Here is a 17623-nt window from a genome sequence, read left to right as displayed (position 1 = left end):
AAATATATGACTATTTTAAAAATTATATTCGAGTCAACATTAACATTTCATTCCCTGACAGCGGGTGAACTTACTTTTGAACTCCAATTTGCCTTCGGTATTAATGGAGAGATGAGCCTTTTTGCAAGCACCGAAAGGCTGCACCAGTTTATGCTAAAACTTACGGAACTGTAAGTTTCACAAATATGTTCCTATTAAACACTAATTCCTATTGAAGCAGTATGAGCTAAATTCATTCAACTGGACAGCAAAAACGGTCAAGATTTTAAAAGCAAGCAACTATTTTGAAGTCACTCTTCGAACTAAATTCCATCTTGGTGTGTGAGAGTCCATTGGTTCCTCACTCTCAACGAACCATTCAACTGTCATGCAATTACTGAAACACACAGACAAAAAACATCAATGTTAACAGTCACTAAGATTTTGAGAGTGATTTGGAATTCGTACTCAATACCCCCTGGGGAAAATCTGTTCCAATCTGGATAGTACTCACTTATTACCATCCCACCTACCTTCCCCAGCACCTCCTCCCCCTCCACACTAATTGTTTCTGAGCTCCCTTCCACCCTCCATTTCTCAGGAAGGGTCCTGACCCAAAACCTCAACTTTCTTGAGCCTCTGATGCTGCCTGCCCTGCTGTGTTCCTCCAGCTCCACAATGTGTTATCTCAGACACCAACATTGGCAGTTCTTACTATCTGGATAACTCATTCTCACCTTGTCACAAGTGATTTATACTCATTATCTTTTCAGATGACGCATGTACATGTATATACATAAATATACATATTGCACTTTTATGCCTGAACCACTAACCTAGAGGGTATTTTAAAAGAGTCTCTTCATATCTGCATGCAAGAGAAATCATCAAGGTCATAACTTTCATTTTAGGAATAACTCGAACATTCAAAATACTCACAGTCAGTGTCCCATTTCCTTGACCAGTCAATTTGATGTGAATCTTTCTTCCAAGTGGAAACTATAACAGCAATTATATTTGAGAGTCAAACACTTCATTGCATCACCAATATTTCCTTGTCTGTTTGAAGCATAACATAATGAAATAATCATGGACAGATTGGCCAACAGTGTAATTTAATGTGTGTTATGGCAACTGAAAATCACAACCATTGAAGTGATCTTTAAAAAGCTGCTGTCATACAACAGAGCACTTTTTGAGATGCAGTGATGAACATACTTCCTGAGATGCAAATAATATATGCCAAATTAATTCCAAAGAATACCTTTACAATTAAAAAGAAGACCGGTAAGTCTCACGTCTGTCGTCTGCAAGGTGTTAGAAAGGATTCTGAGGGATAAGATTTATGACCATCTGGAAGAGCATGGCTTGATCAAATACAGTCAACACGGCTTTGTGAGGGGTAGGTCATGCCTTACAAACCTTATCGAGTTTTTTGAGGATGTGACTAGAAAAGTTGATGAGGGTCGAGCTGTGGATGTGGTGTATATGGACTTCAGTAAGGCATTTGATAAGGTTCCCCATGGTAGGCTCATTCAGAAGGTCAGGAGGAATGGGATACAGGGGAACTTAGCTGCTTGGATACAGAATTGGCTGGCCAACAGAAGACAGCGAGTGGTCGTAGAAGGAAAATATTCTGCCTGGAAGTCAGTGGTGAGTGGAGTTCCACAGGGCTCTGTCCTTGGGCCTCTACTGTTTGTGATTTTTATTAATGACTTGGACGAGGGAATTGAAGGATGGGTCAGCAAGTTTGCAGACGACACAAAGGTCGGAGGTGTCGTTGACAGTGTAGAGGGCTGTTGTAGGCTGCAGCGGGACATTGACAGGATGCAGAGATGGGCTGAGAGGTGGCAGATGGAGTTCAACCTGGATAAATGCGAGGTGATGCATGTTGGAAGGTCGAATTTGAAAGCTGAGTACAGGATTAAGGATAGGATTCTTGGCAGCGTGGAGGAACAGAGGGATCTTGGTGTGCAGATACATAGATCCCTTAAAATGGCCACCCAAGTGGACAGGGTTGTTAAGAAAGCATATGGTGTTTTGGCTTTCATTAACAGGGGGATTGAGTTTAAGAGTCGTGAGATCTTGTTGCAGCTCTATAAAACTTTGTTTAGACCGCACTTGGAATACTGCGTCCAGTTCTGGGCGCCCTATTATAGGAAAGATGTGGATGCTTTGGAGAGGGTTCAGAGGAGGTTTACCAGGATGCTGCCTGGACTGGAGGGCTTATCTTATGAAGAGAGGTTGACTGAGCTCGGTCTCTTTTCATTGGAGAAAAGGAGGAGGAGAGGGGACCTAATTGAGGTATACAAGATAATGAGAGGCATAGATAGAGTTGATAGCCAGAGACTATTTCCCAGGGCAGAAATGGCTAGCACGAGGGGTCATAGTTTTAAGCTGGTTGGTGGAAAGTATAGAGGGGATGTCAGAGGCAGGTTCTTTACGCAGAGAGTTGTGAGAGCATGGAATGCGTTGCCAGCAGCAGTTGTGGAAGCAAGGTCATTGGGGTCATTTAAGAGACTGCTGGACATGTATATGGTCACAGAAATTTGAGGGTGCATACATGAGGATCAATGGTCGGCACAACATTGTGGGCTGAAGGGCCTGTTCTGTGCTGTACTGTTCTATGTTCTATGTTCTATGTTCTATGTTCTAAAAATCTCTTTACATTGCGAAGCTTGTCAGATTGCTATTAGTCAATGGAAATCGTTCAGAACAATTATTTATTCCCAGATGAAAAGGAAGTGTATACATTTCATGACAACAAAATGTGAGGCTGGATGAACACAGCAGGCTAAGCAGCATCTCAGGAGCACTTTTGTCCTCCTGAGATGCTGCTTGGCCTGCTGTGTTCATCCAGCCTCACATTTTGTTGTCTTGGATTCTCCAGCATCCGCAGTTCCCATTATCTCGTATACATTTCATTTTCACATCTTATCCAAGAGAGAAAAAAAAAAACCTTCATGAATGCATTGTCAAACAAGAAGACTCACAAAAAAACTCATTTGGCCCATTGAATATTCCTCCATCATTTGGTGAGATCATGGTTGATCTCATTACATTTATCATGACACAGCATTTCCACCAAACCCTCCTTATAGCTAATACATTCCGATCCAAGTAACATCCTGGTAAATCTCTGTTTCTGGGCCATGCCTTGTCTTTCTAAATATTTTTTCAGTCATCTACAAATTTAGCCACAGCACATGCACCTCTTTCCTCCAAGTCATTAATAAACAAGCACAAGAGCTGTGGTTCCTTCAGCGCGACCTCATTTCTGACTGACAAGCCAACCCTGGCATCTCTGTCCATTTGTATCGGAGATAATGGGAACTGCAGATGCTTCAGAATCCAAGATAACAAAGTGTGGATCTGGATGAACACAGCAGGATGAACACACAGAAGTAGAAGGGTATCGGCACAAAACGTCAGCTTTTACGCTCCTGAGATGCTGCTTGGCCTGCTGTGCTCATCCAGCTCCACACTTTGTTATCTCTGTCCATTTGCCTGTTCTTTCTATCGGACATGAATCATTGGCTATTTCGTTCCCAACACTTATCCCCTAACAACCACCTCTCTGTGATACCCAGAGTGATGTATCTGTCAATTTCAATCGGCTCCACAAACTCATTCACTTTGTTTCATACACTCCCTGCAATTCAATACAAGATCTTCAGTCTGGCATTTACAGCCACCCTTCTTATCTGCTGCAGCTGAAGTGAGACTCCTGACCATTTCCATACTTTTTGTCCTATTACTTGCTCTGGAAACTTTGCTGAGCACTTACCAGCTTCTAACTTTTTCCACAATTTTCCATGCAACTGAGCTCACCCACTCCACACTTTTTATTTTAACGCCCTAGCCCCAGACCCAGCTCTGTATTTTGCGAGGATACTTGTCCCAATATGATTCTCGTCGAGCCTATAACACCAGAACGACTCCCTCCTTCCCCATACCGATGCCAATGTCCCATGAATTCAAACACATTTCTGCCGTGCCACCATTTGAACAATGTACATCTATAATTATGTTCACACCGTGCCAAATTGCTCAGATAATAATCCAGAGATTATTACCATTCTGGTTCTGCTTTCTCACCTCAGCACCTCGGTGCTCATCATCCCTCAGCAGAACCTCTTTCCTCTATCTTCCATATCAATGGTACCTGTGTGGACCACGATAGCTGGATTTCTACTCCTCCCACTTCAAGTTCCTTTGTAGCCGAGATGGAATATCCTGAACCTGGGCACCAGGCAGGCAACATTACTTTCGAGACTCTCGATCCTGGTCACAACGAACAGTGTTCATTCCCCTAACTATACTACCTCTGATTATAACTACATTTCACGTTTTATCCCCTCTTGAATGTCCCCCTGTACCACCGTGCTATAGTCAGTTTACTCATCTTCCATATACCCTGCACTCTCATCCACACACGAAGAAAGAATCTCAAACCTGTTAGATAAGATCAAAGGCCAAGGTTCCTTCTGCACTACATCCTTGATCCTTCCACCTGCCCTGTTCTTTGTCATTGGCCACTGACCGAGTTTCAGCTAGTTAATCTAAGGTGTGTGACTGCCTCCTGAAGCACAGCATTCCCTGGTAACTCTGCCCAACATGATTTGTTGATTGGTCAAAACTGAGATTCCAGTTCATCAACCGTAAGCTGGAGTCTGGGGCCTGACCACTCCACCGTCATGTAGGTACAAATCATCATCTGGCCTGGCATCTCCATTTCAATTACTTCGATCTTAATTTGATTTGAAAACATTCTGGTCTTTTAGTTTGTAGCCTGTAAATATTTCTCCGATTTACTTTCAATCTGAAAGCTACCGATAATAGATTCTTAAACCAGTAGCGATCACCAACCAATGAACCTGGTTCACCCTCTCGGTCCCTGATTCTGGCTTCAATTCACCCTGTCTCAAAAAAAAAATGCTTATGAACTATCAGGCAAAAAAAGCAAGCAAATGGCACCTCTTACACTCTGCACTGACTTACCGCATTGCCACCAAGTTCCCCAAAATATATATTCACTTGGTGCATTTCACTCGAGATGTGATCTCTTCTTCCAGAACGTGCAAAGCATACTGATCCATAGCAATATACTGCCTTCAAAACCGCAGCTCTTAGCTTATTACTTTTGAGTACATTCTCAATGATTTCTCCAAGTCCAAACACAACACATTTACTGGTTTTCCTCCATTAATTCTCCTCCCAAAACTTCCTCCAAAAACCCAAACAAATTAGCCAGACAGAATTTCTCTTTCATCAGGCTATGGTGATTCTGTTTGATTAGATTATGATTTTCCAAATGTCCTGCTATTATTTTCTTCATAGTTGATTGCCACACATTTCCAACAATAGATGTTAGACTGGTTCGGTTGTAGTTATCTTCTTTTTGCCTCTCTCCTTTTTAAATAGGGACGTCACATCAGCATTTTTCCAGCCCTCAGATGCTTCTCGAGAATCTGAACCTTTTTGGGAAATTACAGTCAATGCACATACCGACTCTGAAGCTCATTGTTTAGAATCTTAGAAAGTAAACCATCACGGCAAAGAGTCTAATCTGCTTTCACTCCATTAGATTGTCTACAGCTACTTCTCTCATGGTAGTGATGGTGTGGTAGTGATGTGTTTAATTCCTCCCTGTATTCTTCAGTAATAAGGGGATCCTTGAAGTATCTTCCACTGTAAAGGCTACCCTTTTCTCATTGTCGTTGTTCCTTGATTTAAAAATTAACCTGGCCATCTCAGCTGAGCATATAATTAATGGCATTACCTCTAAAACCTTCTCTGCTAAAGTGTTCAATAGATTGCTACAACCTGAAAGAAGTAATTCTTCCCCTAAATTAATAGGCAACCAATTTGAAAATATGGCCTCTGGTCGTAAAATCTTTCACAATATTAAGGGAGTGCTGCACTGTCACTGGAGGCCCCAAACCCCACCTCTTCCTCCGGTACATTGATGACTGTATCGGCACCGCCTCTAGCTCCCCAGAGGAGTTCAAACAGTTCATCCACTTCACCAACACCTTCCACCCCAACCTTCAGTTCACATCCCTCACCTTCCTGGACCTCTCAGTCTCCATCTCAGGCAACCAGCTTGTAACTGATGTCCATTTCAAGCCCACCGACTCCCACAGGTACCTAGAATACACCTCCTCCCACCCACCATCCTTCAAAAATTCCATCCCCTATTCCCAAATCCTCCGCCTCCGCCGCTTCTGCTCCCACGATAAGACATTCCACTCCCGCACATCCCAGATGTCCAAGTTCTTCAAGGACCGCAACTTGCCCCCAACAGTGATCGAGAACGCCCTTGACCGCATCTCCCTTATTTCCCGCAACACATCCCTCACACCCCGCCCCCGCCACAACCGCCCCAAGAGGATCCCCCTCGTTCTCACACACCACCCGACCAACCTCCAGACACAACGCATCATCCTCTGACACTTCCGCCATCTACAATCCGACCCCACCACCCAACACATTTTTCCATCCCCACCCCTGTCTGCTTTCCGGAGAGACCACTCTCTCCGTGACTCCCTTGTTCGCTCCACACTGCCCTCCAACCCCACCACACCCGACACTTTCCCCTGCAACCGCAGGAAATGCTACACTTGCCCCCACACCACCTCCCTCACCCCAATCCCAGGCCCCAAGATGACATTCCACATTAAGCAGAGGTTCATCTGCACATCTGCCAATGTGGTATACTGCTTCCACTGTACCCGGCGTGGTTTCCTCTACATTGGGGAAACCAAGCGGAGGCTTGGGGACCGCTTTGCAGAACACCTCCGCTCAGTTCGCAACAAACAACTGCACCTGCCAGTCGCAAACCATTTCCACACCCCCTCCCATTCTTTAGATGACATGGCCATCATGGGCCTCCTGCAGTGCCACAATGATGCCACCCAAAGGTTGCAGGAACAGCAACTCATCTTCCGCCTGGGAACCCTGCAGCATAATGGTATCAACGTGGACTTCACCAGTTTCAAAATCTCTCCCACCGCATCCGTAAACCAGCCCAATTCGTCCCCTCCCCCCACTGCACCACACAACCAGCCCAGCTCTTCCCCTGCACCCACTGCATCCCAAAACCAGTCCAACCTGTCTCTGCCTCCCTAACCTCTTCTTCCTCTCACCCATCCCTTCCTCCCAGCCCTAACCGCACCCCCATCTACCTCCTAACCTCATCCCACCTCCTTGACCTGTCCATCTTCCCTGGACTGACCTATCCCCTCCCTACCTCCCCACCGATACTCTCTCCACCTATCTTCTTTTCTCTCCATCTTCAGTCCGCCTCCCCCTCTCTCCCTATTTATTCCAGAACCCTCACCCCATCCCCCTCTCTGATGAAGGGTCTAGGCCCAAAACGTCAGCTTTTGTGCTCCTGAGATGCTGCTTGGCCTGCTGTGTTCATCCAGCCTCACATTTTGTCATCTTGGATTCTCCAGCATCTGCAGTTCCCATTATCTATGGTGATTCTGTTTGATTAGATTCTGATTTTCCAAATGTCCTGCTATTATTTTCTTCATAGTTGATTGCCACATATTTCCAACAATAGATGTTACGTTGTTTCGGTTGTAGTTATCTTCTTTTTGCCTCTCTCCTTTTTAAATAGTTATCTCTCGTCGGCAGTTATCCAGCCCTCAGATGCTTCTCTAGAATCTAAGCCTTTTTGGGAAATTACAATCAATGCATACACCGACTCTGAAGCTCATTGTTGAGAATCTTAGAAAGTAAACCATCACGGCAAAGAGTCTAATCTGCTTTCACTCCATTAGATTGTCTAGTGCGACTTCTCTCATGGTAGTGATGGTGTGGTAGTGATGTGTTTAATTCCTCCCTGTATTCTTTAGTAATAAGGGGATCCTTGAAGTATCTTCCACTGCAAAGACTACCCTTTTCTCATTATCACTGGTAATGGGAAGCTCAGATGCTGGACAATCCAAGATAACCAAGTGTGAAGCTGGATGAACACAGCAGACCAAGCAGCATCTCAGGAGCACAAAAGCTGACGTTTCAGGCCCAGACCCTTTTCTCATTATCATTGTTTCTTGATTTAAAAATTAACCTGGCCGTTACAGCCTAGCATATGATTCATGGCATTACCTCGAAAATCTTCTTGGCTAAAGTGTTCAATAGAGTGCTACAACCTGAAAGAAGTAATTCTTCACTGAATTAATAGGCAACCAATTTGAAAATATGGCCTCTGGTCGTAAAATCTTTCACAAATGGGAGTAATCTCTACGGATATACACTATCAAGCCTCTTTAGAATCTTACAAGTTGAAAAAATAAGATTTTTTCAATCTTATAAACGCCAATGAACGTAGTCCCACCCTGCCCAACATTCATAAGCATAGCAATCCCCTACGCCATTTCCGAAATCAACCCAGTCAACATGAGGTGTATGGCCTCCGCAGCATTCGCTCTGTGGCCGTACATGACTTGTCAGTTACCATCCTGCTGCTACAACTCTACTTCTATTTACAATGCAGTCCTCTGTCCATCCGAACATACTACCCTTGAACACATGGGCTCATTTCATTTGAGACACCTTATGAGCTGTACCTTATCAAATGCTTTGTTGAAATCTCAATGTACGACATCAACTGGTGGTCCTTCATCAGTAATGTTTGTTTCCTTCTCAAAGCACTGTAGCAAGTTTGTCACGTATTATTTCCCCTTTATAAAAGGATGTTAACTCTGTAGGATGTTATGGCACACTCAGTACCCTGTTATTTCATCTTTCATTGCCGGCATGAACATCTACCCAGGTTGACCTAAATTGGCAATACTGGCTTGCTATTTTGTCGAAGTATCTTTGCAATAATGGTGTTATGTTCACAATCTTTCAATCCTCTGAGAATTTTCCACAATCTAAGGATTCTTGGAACATTATCATCAGTGCCTCCATTGTATCTGTAGCTGCATTGTTCAACATGAGAGGATACAACTCATCATACCCCTTGGATATTTTCTCTACTGACTGGAGTCATGTTTGGAATTCTGTGCAGTGACATTCACTTTTAACAGTTTGCTAAATGCTACCAGGAACAGAAATTGTGATCCAGCTGCAACTAAACTAAAGCTTTCAGCACGGAAGGAAGTCTTTCAATTCATGATGAACCGAATAACTCCTGAAAAGGGCAATACAATTTGCCTCAGTCCATAAATCTTCTTCCTCCAACATCCTGAGATGCATCATCTGTATTTCAACAAATTTACCACAGATTCTGTTTCAATCATCCTTTCAGCAATACGCATGACAACAGTTCGGCATTCTTAGTCCCCCTGTAGCCTCCGTTGCACACGTGCATTGTTAGATGATTATTTATTTGTGTGCCTGCTTTTTTGCTCGAATGGAGAAAGGTAAATTTCTGTTCATTTGTCATCAGAGCTATTGCCTCCTCACTCTCATCTTCCTTGTTTTATCCTGTGCTGGAATATTTAATTTGTTGACATATCTGAAATATGTGGTTGAATGGATTGGGTTTTGTAACATTGCATTCCCCATAGACCATCTGCCGATACTGTTGCTTGTTCTAACAGTTATTATCTTGCAGAGTGGAAAATGCAGTTTGAAAGCAATGGAACATTATCGATGAAGAAGTTGATGCATAAATTGCTGCGATCTTCTAAACTACAAACTCACCTTCAATTCTTTCTCGGTCAGAGAATTGTGCTGGCGCAAATGAATCGTGTTCTCAATGGGACTTCCAAAACCATGGAATTGAATTTGCATATTGATTTCTTCTTCCCTCTTCAGAAATGCAAAGTAGTATCGTGATGAAGCTTCCAAGGCGATGATTGTGTCCTTCAATGAACGGAAAAGTGACTTTTAGATTCACGGAAATATTTCACTACTTCTATAGACATGAAAGGCAAACCTTCTCCCTGCATATGACCCAGTCTCATTTTATCGTATCTTTCTGATTTTACATGCCACGGGATAATCATTGCAGTGTAACAGAAATGTTGATCATGGAAATTTATCACTGTTTTCATAAATAATGGCAAATTTTCAACATCTTGCAATTGTATGAAGGCTCAGTCTCATAACACCTCGCCTGCTGCACAAAGACATTCTTACACTGCTTTGAATGTTAGGGCTGAAACAAAACACAATCATGACACAAATGCATCAACACCCCACCTTCAACAGGATCTGATATCCTTGCCAGGCACTGGAGGGGTTGCGGAGACTGGTGAGTGGATAAAGTTGTTTCTCTGTTCAAGCAGGAAAACGGGGACTTTCCAGGAAACTACAGACTGATGAGTGTCTCATGTCTCAAAGGTATGGGTTAATAAGGGACAGCCAGCATGGCATTATGCGGGGCAGGTTATGTCTTACCAAGTCAGTTGAAGTTTTCACGGAGGTGACAAGGGTGATCAATTTGGGGAGAAAAGTTGATAACATATACATGGATTTTACGAAGGTTTTCAACAAGGTCCCTCATGGTATGCTCATCCAGAAGATTAAGATCCATGAGATCCGTGGTGACTTGGCCTGCCCATGTAAGGCAGACAGTAGCGGTGGAAGGCTAACAAAGAGAACACAGTATAGGGCTGGAGGAACACAGCAGGCCAGGCAGCATCAACAATGTCAGCTTTCCTGTTCCTCTGATGCTGCCTGACCTGCTGCGTTCCTCCAACTCCACACTTGGTTATCTCTGATTCCAGCATCTACAGTTCTTGCCGTCTCAGTGGTGGAAAGCTGTTTTTCTGGCTGCAGCTCAGTGACGAGTGGTGTTCCGCATCGATGTGACTTCTGCTGTTTGTGATATATGTAAATGACTTGGTTGCAAATGTAGACGCGGGATTACTAAGTTTGCAGATGATATAAGGACCAGTGGACTTGTGGACAGCATGGAAGGTTGTCAAAGGACACAGCAAGATACAGACCAATTGCAAACACGAGCAGAGAAATGGCCAATGGAATTTAATCTGGGCAGGCATGAGGTGTTGCATTTTAGGAGACCAAGTGTTAAGGAAAGGGATACACAGTTAATGGCAGGACCCCAAACAGCAGTGATGTCCAGAGGGATCTTGGGGTCCTAGACCATAACTCCCTGACAGTAGCCACACAAGTAGATAGGGTGGTCAAGAAGGCATATCGCATGCTTGCCTTTATTCATAGGGGAACTCAGTGCAAGAGTCAGGATGTCACATTGCAGCTTTACAAGACTTTGGTGAGACCACACAGAGTATTGCATTCAATTCTGGCCGCCACATTACACTAAGGACGTGCAGGCTTTGGACAGGGTGCAGAAGAGATTTACCAGCATGCTGACTGGAATAGAGGGGATGAACGAGAGGGAGAAGCTGGAAAAACTCTTCGTTTTCTCTGGAGCAGTAGAAGCTGAGGGCAGGCTTGATAGAAGTCTATAAAATTAGGAGTTACATAAATACAGCTAACGGTCAGAAAATTTCTCCCCCGGAGTTGAAGTGTCCACTATTAGGGGGCATGCATTTAAGCTGAGAGGGGGGAAGTTCAAAAGAGATGTGAGGGGCAAATACTTCACACTGAGCATGTTAAAAGTGTGGAATACATTGCCCGGGGTGGTAGTGGATGCAGATACGATGAAAGCATTTAAAAGGGACTTTTAGTTCAGTGCACGAATCTGCAAGGAATGGAGGGCTATGGATCAAGGACAGGCAGAAGGGATTATTTCATTTGTTGTCATGTTTGGCCCAACATGGTGGGCCAAAGGGCACATTCCTGTTGCTGTCGTGTTCCAAGTTTTATGCTCACCTGTGTCATGATTGCAAAAAGTAGGATTGGGAAGAATTTTTGAGAAGCGTTTGTGAACATCATTTCATGTAAGGACAAATGGGATAAGGATTAGGTGACACAGCACAATCAGATCTTGGAGCCCATGATGAATCATAGGGACCTCACAAGCACCAATGATCAGAGGGATCTCAGGATCTTGATGTGCATGCCTGTTGATCCCCCAACGTAATGGACCAGGTCGTTGAAGTGGTTTGGAAGGCAGATTGGATACTTGTCTTTATTAGACTTAATGTTAAGTGGTAGAGTTTCAGAATAGGCAGGGTATGTACAACACTGTTGGGCCGAACCAACATTAAGTCAACGATGAGAAAATACAGTGAGACTTGGACAACGATCAGGCTTGGCCTGATAAAGGATAAGTTACATTTGCACCATACAAGTGCTAAGCAGCAATCAGCTCCAACAAGAGAGAATATGACCATATCAAAAAAATTCCATGTCCTTACCCTCACATCATCGTTACATTTATTTTTTTTTAAATGTGCAAGTGCTGTCCAAGCCATGCAAGGCTACGGGCCAGGTGTTGGAAATGAGGTCAGAACAATTCAGTGCTTGTTCTTGACTGTCACAGAATCTGTCAGCTTAAGAATGTATTTCTCCTGTATTGTAGACTACTGAGGTGCTTAGCTATCCACTAAACCAAGGTTAACACTGATCTAAAACTAAACTGGGTCAGTTATATAATCAGCAGTAGCCAGGTCCATAGTGCAAACCATCCTGCTGTGGGACAGAGTAAGGCAAATCCAAGTGAGCGAGTGTGGTTGGAGACTCATTCGTTGGGGGCATAGATTCTGTCGCCACATTTGAGACACCAGGGCCACGTGTTGCTTCGCCTGGTGCAAGGTCAAGGACATCTCTGATTGGTTGCAACAAATTCTTAAAGGGGAGGGTGAGCAGCCAGAGGCCACGGTGCACGTTGGTACCAATGACATAGGCAGAAAGAGGGATGACATCCTGCGGACTATGTACAAGGAGTTAGCAAAGAGGCTGAAAGGCAGGACCGAGAGGGTAATAATTTATGGGTTGCCATGAGTGCCACATGTTAGTGAGCTAAGTCATAGAAAGATAGGTGAGATGAATGCATGGTTAAGGAGCTGGCACAGGGGGCAGGGTTTCCGGTTCATGGATAATTGGGACCGTTTCTGAGCAAGGGGTGACCTGTCTAAGAGGGATGGGAGGCAAGACGCTGTGAGCGGGTCAGGACAGAGGGGACAAGTCGTTGTGAGCGGCTCACGACGGAGGGAACAAGTGCCTGTGAGCAGGTCAGGAAGGAGGGGCAAGTCGCTGTGAGCAGGTCAGGGCTGCGAGGGCACGTCCCTGTCAGCGGGACAGGGCTGTGGGGCCAGTCCCTGTGAGCGGGTCAGGGCTGCGTGTGACAAATCGCTGTGAGCGGGTCAGGGCTGCGGGGATCAGTCCTGATGAGCAGGTCAGGACTGAGGGAGCAAGTCGCTGTGAGCGTGACTGGACTGCATGGGGCAAACCGCTGTGAGCGGGACAGGAGTGCGGGGGCAAACCGCTGTGAGCGGGACAGGAGTGCGGGGGCAAACCGCTGTGAGCGGGACAGGACTGCGGGGGAAAATCGCTGTGAGCGGGTCAGGGCTGCAGGGGCCAGTCCCTGTCAGCGGGGCAGGGCAGCGGGGGCCAGTCCCTGTCAGCGGGACAGGGCAGCGGGGGCCAGTCCCTGTCAGCGGGACAGGGCCGCGGGGGCCAGTCCCTGTCAGCGGGACAGGGCCGCGGGGGCCAGTCCCTGTCAGCGGGACAGGGCCGCGGGGGCCAGTCCCTGTCAGCGGGACAGGGCCGCGGGGGCCAGTCCCTGTCAGCGGGACAGGGCCGCGGGGGCCAGTCCCTGTCAGCGGGACAGGGCCGCGGGGGCCAGTCCCTGTCAGCGGGACAGGGCCGCGGGGGCCAGTCCCTGTCAGCGGGACAGGGCCGCGGGGGCCAGTCCCTGTCAGCGGGACAGGGCCGCGGGGGCCAGTCCCTGTCAGCGGGACAGGGCCGCGGGGGCCAGTCCCTGTCAGCGGGACAGGGCCGCGGGGGCCAGTCCCTGTCAGCGGGACAGGGCCGCGGGGGCCAGTCCCTGTCAGCGGGACAGGGCCGCGGGGGCCAGTCCCTGTCAGCGGGACAGGGCCGCGGGGGCCAGTCCCTGTCAGCGGGACAGGGCCGCGGGGGCCAGTCCCTGTCAGCGGGACAGGGCCGCGGGGGCCAGTCCCTGTCAGCGGGACAGGGCCGCGGGGGCCAGTCCCTGTCAGCGGGACAGGGCCGCGGGGGCCAGTCCCTGTCAGCGGGACAGGGCCGCGGGGGCCAGTCCCTGTCAGCGGGACAGGGCCGCGGGGGCCAGTCCCTAGTGAGCGGGTCAGGGCTGCTGGGGGCAAGTCGCAGTAAGCGGGTCAGGGCTGCGGAGGGGGCATTGTCGCAGTGAACGGGTCAGGGCTGCGGGGCGCAGTGTCGCAGTGAGGGGGTCAGGGCTGCGGGGGCCAGTCGCTCTGAGCGGGTCAGGGCTGCCGGTGCCCAGCCCTCTGAGCGGGTCAGGACTGCGGGCGCCAGTGCCTCTGAGCGGGTCAGGTCTGCGGGGGGTAGGTCGCAGTGAGCGGGTCAGGGCTGCTGGGGGCAAGTCGCAGTAAGCGGGTCAGGGCTGCGGAGGGGGCATTGTCGCAGTGAACGGGTCAGGGCTGCGGGGCGCAGTGTCGCAGTGAGGGGGTCAGGGCTGCGGGGGCCAGTCGCTCTGAGCGGGTCAGGGCTGCCGGTGCCCAGCCCTCTGAGCGGGTCAGGACTGCGGGCGCCAGTGCCTCTGAGCGGGTCAGGTCTGCGGGGGGCAGGTCGCAGTGAGCGGGTCAGGTCTGCTGGGGGCAGGTCGCAGTGAGCGAGTCAGGTCTGCGGGGGGTAGGTCGCAGTGAGCGGGTCAGGGCTGCGGGGGGCAAGTCGCAGTGAGCGGGTCAGGGCTGCGGCGGGCCAGTCCATGTGAGCGGGTCTGGGCGGCGGGGGCCAGTCCCTCTGAGCGGGTCAGGGCTGCGGGGGGCAGGTCGCAGTGAGCGGGTCAGGTCTGCGGGGGGCAAGTCCCTGTCAGCGGGTCAGGGCTGCGGGGGGCAAGTCGCAGTGAGCGGGACAGGGCTGCGGGGGGCAAGTCGCAGTGAGCGGGACAGGGCTGCGGGGGCCAGTCCCTGTCAGCGGGACAGGGCTGCGGGGGCCAGTCCCTGTCAGCGGGACAGGGCTGCGGGGGCCAGTCCCTGTCAGCGGGACAGGGCTGCGGGGGCCAGTCCCTGTCAGCGGGACAGGGCTGCGGGGGCCAGTCCCTGTCAGCGGGACAGGGCTGCGGGGGCCAGTCCCTGTCAGCGGGACAGGGCTGCGGGGGCCAGTCCCTGTCAGCGGGACAGGGCTGCGGGGGCCAGTCCCTGTCAGCGGGACAGGGCTGCGGGGGCCAGTCCCTGTCAGCGGGACAGGGCTGCGGGGGCCAGTCCCTGTCAGCGGGACAGGGCTGCGGGGGCCAGTCCCTGTCAGCGGGACAGGGCTGCGGGGGCCAGTCCCTGTCAGCGGGACAGGGCTGCGGGGGCCAGTCCCTGTCAGCGGGACAGGGCTGCGGGGGCCAGTCCCTGTCAGCGGGACAGGGCTGCCGGGGCCAGTCCCTGTCAGCGGGACAGGGCTGCCGGGGCCAGTCCCTGTCAGCGGGACAGGGCTGCGGGGGCCAGTCCCTGTCAGCGGGACAGGGCTGCGGGGGCCAGTCCCTGTCAGCGGGACAGGGCTGCGGGGGCCAGTCCCTGTCAGCGGGACAGGGCTGCCGGGGCCAGTCCCTGTCAGCGGGACAGGGCTGCGGGGGCCAGTCCCTGTCAGCGGGACAGGGCTGCGGGGGCCAGTCCCTGTCAGCGGGACAGGGTTGCGGGGGGCAAGTCGCAGTCAGCGGGACAGGGCTGCGGGGGGCAAGTCGCAGTGAGCAGGTCGGGACTGCAGGGGGCAAGTCGCAGTGAGCGGGTCAGGGCTGCAGGGGGCAAGTCGCAGTGAGGGGGTCAGGTCTGCGGAGGGCAGGTCGCAGTGAACGGGTCAGGGCTGCGGGGGGCAAGTCGCAGTGAGCGGGTCAGGGCTGCGGGGGGCAAGTCGCAGTGAGCGTGTCAGGGCTGCGTGGGGCAAGTCCCTCTGAGCGGGTCAGGGCAGCGGGGGCCAGTCCCGCTGAGCGGGTCAGGGCTGCGGATACCCAGTGCCTCTGTGCGGGTCAGGGCTGCGGGGGCCAGTCCATCTGTGCGGGTCAAGGCGGCAGTCCCTCTGAGCGGGTCAGGGCTGCGGCAGCCAGTCCCTCTGAGCGGGTCAGGGCTGCGGGGGCATGTCCCTCTGAGCGGGTCAGGGCTGCGGGGGCCAGTCCCTCTGAGCGGGTCAAGGCGGCAGTCCCTCTGAGCGGGTCAGGGCAGCGGGGACCAGTCCATCTCAGCGGGTCAGGGCTGCGGCGGCCAGTCCCTCTGAGCGGGTCAGGGCTGGTGGGGCATGTCCCTGTCAGCGGGACGGGACTGCGGGGGGGCAAGTCCTTGTCAGCGGGACACGACTCCAGGGGGCAAGTCGCAGTGAGCGGGTCAGGTCTGCGGGGGGCAAGTCGCAGTGAGCGGGTCAGGTCTGCGGGGGGCAGGTCGCAGTGAGCGGGTCAGGGCTGCAGGGGGCAAGTCGCAGTGATAGGGTCAGGGCTGCGGGGGCCAGTCCCTGTGAGCGGTTTAGGGCTGCGGGGGGCAGGTCGCAGTGAGCGGGTAAGGTCTGCTGGGGGCAGGTCGCAGTGAGCGAGTCAGGTCTGCGGGGGGCAGGTCGCAGTGAGCGGGTCAGGGCTGCGGGTGCAAGTCCCTGTCAGCGGGTCAGGGCTGCGGGGGCAAGTCCCTCTGAGCGGGTCAGGGCAGCGGGGGCCAGTCCCTCTGAGCGGGTCAGGGCTGCGGGGGCCAATCGCTCTGAGCGGGTCAGGGCTGCGGGTACCCAGTGCCTCTGTGCGGGTCAGGGCTGCGGGGGCCAGTCCCTCTGTGCGGGTCAAGGCGGCAGTCCCTCTGAGCGGGTCAGGGCTGCGGGGGGCAAGTCGCAGTGAGCGGGTCAGGGCTGCGGGGGGGCCAGTCCCTGTGAGCGGGTCAGGGCTGCGGAGGGGGCATTGTCGCAGTGAACGGGTCAGGGCTGCGGGGCGCAGTGTCGCAGTGAGGGGGTCAGGGCTGCGGGGGCCAGTCGCTCTGAGCGGGTCAGGGCTGCCGGTGCCCAGCCCGCTGAGCGGGTCAGGACTGCGGGCGCCAGTGCCTCTGAGCGGGTCAGGGCTGCGGGCGCCAGGCGCCAGTCCCTCTGAGCGGGTCAGGGCTGCGGGCGCCAGGCGCCAGTCCCTCTGAGCGGGTCAGGGCTGCGGGCGCCAGGCGCCAGTCCCTCTGAGCGGGTCAGGGCTGCGGGCGCCAGGCGCCAGTCCCTCTGAGCGGGTCAGGGCTGCGGGCGCCAGGCGCCAGTCCCTCTGAGCGGGTCAGGGCTGCGGGCGCCAGGCGCCAGTCCCTCTGTGCGGGTCAGGGCTCCGGGGGCCAGTCCCTCTGAGCGGGTCAGGGCTCCGGGGACCAGTCCATCTCAGCGGGTCAGGGCTGCGGCGGTCAGTCCCTCTCAGTGGGTCAGGGCTGGTGGGGAATGTCCCTGTCAGCGGGACGGGACTGCGGGGGGGCAAGTCCATGTCAGCGGGACACGACTGCGGGGGGCAAGTCGCAGTGAGCGGGTCAGGACTGCAGGGGGCAAGTCGCAGTGATAGGGTCAGGGCTGCGGGGGCCAGTCCCTGTGAGCGGGTTAGGGCTGCTGGGGGCAGGTCGCAGTGAGCGGGTCAGGGCTGCGGGGGAGCAAGTCGCAGTAAGCGGGTCAGGGC

General features: G+C 51.7%; 1 long non-coding RNA gene across 2 annotated transcripts in view; it reads right to left on the bottom strand.

Annotated features, from left to right (window-relative positions):
- The window catches only part of LOC132208022 (uncharacterized), a 43247-nt gene that overhangs the window by 5274 nt on the left and 20350 nt on the right, over positions 1-17623 (bottom strand). For both annotated transcript variants that reach the window (XR_009444134.1, XR_009444135.1), the window contains exons 5-6: positions 9643-9804; positions 919-978 (exon numbers count right to left, since the gene is read on the bottom strand). This is a non-coding gene — a long non-coding RNA (uncharacterized LOC132208022). The remainder of the gene's footprint in view (positions 1-918; positions 979-9642; positions 9805-17623) is intronic.

Source organism: Stegostoma tigrinum, unplaced genomic scaffold (assembly GCF_030684315.1).
Source record: "Stegostoma tigrinum isolate sSteTig4 unplaced genomic scaffold, sSteTig4.hap1 scaffold_247, whole genome shotgun sequence".
Taxonomy (NCBI): domain Eukaryota; kingdom Metazoa; phylum Chordata; class Chondrichthyes; order Orectolobiformes; family Stegostomatidae; genus Stegostoma; species Stegostoma tigrinum.
The sequence above is the reverse complement of the archived record's forward strand: the minus strand, read 5'-3'. Positions and strand labels throughout refer to the sequence as shown.